We start from the raw sequence: 5,118 nt of genomic DNA on the forward strand, positions 1-5,118 counted from the left end.
GATTGATTACTGTTCGTTATCTTCACCTTTCACTTATACGTGGAATCAGAGTGGCGTTAAACAAAGTAATATTTTGGATGACTGATCACTAGATAGGAATATTTGCGTTTTCCATTTTTGTTGAGGAAGCAACTGTTTATGATGTCACTAATCTTAGATGTTTTTGAATATTACATGCAAAATGAATTAGATGGAATATTACTGTTTCTTGATTTCGAAAAAGCCTATGATTCAATTGAATACGATTTCATTTTTAAAACGTTAGATAAGTTTAACTTTGGAGATTTTATTGGAATGATAAAAACGCTCTATAATAGTCCTGTCTTTAGAATTAAAAATAATGGATGGATTTCAAAATCATGTGCAATGCAAAGAGGAATTCGACAAGGATGTCCAGTATCTGCTTTACTATTCGTATTTGTAATTGAAATATTAGCTATACAAATAAAACATGACAACGATATAAAAGGACTGCCATTACTAAAAGATACTACATTTAATGACAATAACGATATTAAAATTGCTCAACATGCAGATGATTGTACTAATATGTTAAAGGACACAGACTCTTTAAAAAAAATTACTGCAGACAATTGCCGACTTTAGTAATGTCGCAGGACCTAAACTAAACTTAGAAAAAATAGAGTGCTTATTAACAGGCTCATACATAGATATGTATTCAAATGACTCGTATATTCATGGTGTAAAAATTACAAGAAACTGCATAAAATTACTTGGTATTTACCTGGGAATTGGACAATTCAAAAAGAATTGGACAAGCAAACTGGAGAAGTTAGAAAAAAATACTAAGTGTTTGGAAAAGGCGGAATCTTACAATATTTGTAAAATGCACAATAATTAATACACTGGCAATCTCTAAAATACTATATAATGCTTTTATTTTAGAAAATCCTAAAGATGAATTTTTCAAAAATGTTAAAAAGCTAATATTTAACTCTATTTGGAAAAAACGAGACATAATTAAAAGAAATAGCTTTCATTCATATGTCGATTTGATATATCCCTGTGAGCTCGAAATAAAGGACACCACAGAGTCGTCCACTTCTGCTTTATAATTAGATATTTTATTGAAAGTAGACATTAACGGCAAACTGACAACTCAACTGTATGACAAACGGGATGATTTCAGCTTCTCCATCGTCAACTTCCCACATTTATGTAGCAATATTCCATTATCACCTGCATATGGTGTTTATATATCTCAACTAATTCGATATGCAAGAGCTTGTTCTGGGTATAGTCAGTTTTTAAATCGAGGTAAGCTACTGACAAACAAGTTGATGGTACAGGGATTTGAACAGTCTCGATTGAAGTCAGCATTTCGCAAATTCTATGGTCGTTATAACGATCTAGTTCGTCAATACAACCTCGCATTGGGTCAAATGCTGTCTGACGTGTTTCATACCGATTGTTAAGCCGTTCTTGGCACACTGATTTTGACTGCGGATAACACCGTTTACCTGATCAGGATATGGGGCTCACGGCGGTTGTGACCGGTCAACAGGGGATGCTTACTCCTCCTAGGCACCTGATCCCACCTCTGGTGTGTCCAGGGGTCCGTGTTTGCCCAACTATCTATTTTGTATTGCTTGTAGGAGTTATGAGATTGATCACTGTTCGTTATCTTCACCTTACACTTTAAGGCAAAATAGAGCAAGGTGATATTGGTATAATTGATATCGAAAGTAAATTTTATGCTGCCAAAGCATCATGGATAAGTAGAATATTAGATGTAGAAAGTGTTACACATAGAACACTCAATAATATTTTGCAGCAATATAATATCTCTATTTTTGATGTTTTAAAAACGTCTGAGAATAACTTTTTTGATTCAATTTTTTTCAAAATGTCAAAACTTGTATGGAAATATATTTTCAGCTTTTAATAAATCCAAAAAGCCACTGGACATAAAAACTATAAAGAGAGACGAGTTCCTTAGTCAGTTTTTCTGGAACAACAAACTCCTTCAATATGAATCAAAAACATGTGTTTTGAAAATTGGATACAGCGTGGAATTTTATGTATTAAAGATATTTTTTATGAACATGGCGAAATGCATACTATAATGTACTTTGCAGATAAATTGAAAAGGAGAAATAACATTTTTTGTGAATATATTTTGCTTTAAAAGGCAATTAAAATCTATAAAGAAAAATTTGACTGTAATTATTAATATAAAACCTGATGTACATTTTTTGTTTAGAAATGATGTAAAATCAGCTGAAAATGTTTAAAGTAATTTTACTACTCGGTGTTTATAAATATGAAATTTCAAAAACCATTGTATGAAAATAGATGGAAAAAATGTTTTAATATCAGTTATTCTAGTGTCTCCATTATGTGAAAGATGCAATGTAGATGAAGACATAAAACATCTTTTGTTTGAATGCAAAATTGTTAAACATTTTTGGGAGAAAATTAACTCTTTTTTGAAATTTGAAATTGCATAGAAAACTATTGTACTCGGATACTATAATGAAATCAGCGAAAAAACATCCCTTTTTAATAACCTTGTATCTTTTATAAGTTTTTCTATATATATATATATAAAATGAAATGTAGACTACAGAAGGAGAAAACGTTGGAGCAAGAACTCCTACATAAACTTAAATATGAAATTCTTATTCAGAATATGGTAGTAGACAATATTGGCAAGAATAGACACGATTGTTATAAGAATGTAGGAAACTGTTTGTAATTTTGAAATGAATATATTCTGATAGATAGGCATTGTGAAATGAATTTTTGATATGCATTATAAAATGAAATTTCATAATTTCTATGATTATTGTGATTTATAATTTAAGCATTAAGAAATGAATTTTTGTGATTTTTCCCCCCTGATGCATGGTGGATTTTATTTTTATATATATATGAAATACACTATGATTAATATGATGTATGTACATTACAATTTTCTTATTCATGATATGTATTTTGAAATGCATCACTATTATTATGTATGCATTATATGACATGAAAAAAAAATATGAATTTTTCTGATCTTTCTGATGTTTGATATGCATTATGATTGTTATGATGTATGTTTGCATTATGAAATAAGTATTTTAAATAAAAGATTAAAAAAAACTATTTATGATGTCAAAAAGTCTAGTCTTTAATTTATCGTTAGTAATGGTCGTGTAAAGAGTTGAAAAGTGGTACGTTTTGATGTTGATTTAAGAAAAGTTTTGTAATTTCAAGTTAACCAAAAGTTCTTTAGAATCCACATTTGATTTACACCATAGTCGCACAGTACGTTTGAAGTTTCTCCTTCACAGCTGTTAATATTTTCGTGAGGAACAAAGGTATGGGCTTGGTAGACCATTTACTGGATCCAGCAATGTATCTTTGTTTATAAGGGTTTTTATGAAGTTTAGGAATCCAGTATAGGTACAGTAACTCATATTCATCCGACCCATTGACTGGATATTAAATGTGTCTAAAACTGAAGCATGGTTTTGAAGACTTTCGTCTTTTTGAAAGGGCAGTTGGAGTATAGGTACAATTACCAAAAGTGGAAGAAATGCCAAGTTCTTTAAAATACAGTTGTAATAATGAGCCTTACTAACAAAGAGAATTTTGTTAAAAGCTTTGTCAACTGGAACCAAAACATATTCCTCGTGTAACTTATCTAATACTATCATCACTTCTGGTTTACTAACGCCATTTTCACAGTATTGGTGATAATTCATACTTGCTAATGTTATAATGCATTCTACATCAAGATATATGATTAAACCCATAACAAATATGACCAAATATTGACCAAATGGTACCTTTAACAAATCCAATGATATATAACACTCCCATGTTCTATTCAAAAAAAATATTCAAGATATACAACTGAAAAAAGGGATATTTTGTGTGTTATGCTGTTGCAGCTCAAAAATGGCTTTATTTTCAAGTTTTTGTTCAAAGAGATTTATAGAAGAGGCTTTTGGAAATAGAAACCAAATCATTGAGAAATTATTCCACTTTTACGTGCAATTTACTGTATGTAAATCGAAAACATATTAGCGAAATAATGTTTAAATATGTGAAAATGCTTGTACGTTATGCAATTTTATAAAATTCCAATGTTTAAACTTACAAGTAAAAAAACTACATGTTAATTCATTATTTCAACTTTTGTTTTGCATTGAAAATTGAGTTGAATACTGAATGAAACATTATAGAAAAGTTTGAGTGGATTATTCAAAACTAGAAAAAATTACGCATTTTTCTCTAACTGGCATAAAAATGTCCCAAAAATTCTGTAGTGTCCGCAACATGTGCATATTTTGGAATGCCTGATGACTTGTACTTCTATACTCTTACTGGTAAGAGGCAATACAGTTACTAATGTGGCTACCAAAGAAACAGACTCTAGCTCAGTTTTGCTAAGTTTTCTGACAGATATATTGTGTTTTGTAGTGTCCGCAACCCTGTAGAGTCCGCAACAGCTTTTTGATTTCATAGATTTTTTCAAGAAAATGTATTATGATTTATTTTTACGATAACTATAACTATTCAAGTATTTACTTTAAACATGTAATGGATTAAAATATTGTGAAAATATATGTTCAAACTCGGAATTTACACCCATAACATCTAGTGTATACATATTCAAAATCCTTCAATTTTCAGTCTAAAGTTACATATTTCAAGTTAATTTTCACATATTTCAAACTGAAGTGGAAACTAATTAAACAAATATATGTCAAGATGTTAATTGTTTAATGATAAATCTAAATATATTCCAATTTAACTGTTGCGGACACTACAGTAATGATATGTATTCCAATTTTCTTAAGTGTCTTAGACTAAAAGATTTTAATGAGCCACTAAGATGAGCAGCCCAGAGAGGTTAATGAAATCAAGGGAGAAGATAGAAGAAATAGGGTGAAATTAAAAAAAAAACCCAGTGAAGCTAAAGAAAGACAAAATAAGGAAAAGGAGAGAGAGAGAGAGAGAGAGAGAGAGAGAGAGAGAGAGAGAGAGGTAAAAAAAACAATCCCCAATTTCTTGCCACAAAGAGATTACATGAATGAAAAAATACAGACAGAAAGAAAGGGTTGAAATTAAATATGAAATGCAAGAAAAGGTGAACACAAA

The sequence above is a fragment of the Ostrea edulis genome, chromosome 3, assembly GCF_947568905.1.
Source record: "Ostrea edulis chromosome 3, xbOstEdul1.1, whole genome shotgun sequence".
NCBI classification, from domain to species: domain Eukaryota; kingdom Metazoa; phylum Mollusca; class Bivalvia; order Ostreida; family Ostreidae; genus Ostrea; species Ostrea edulis.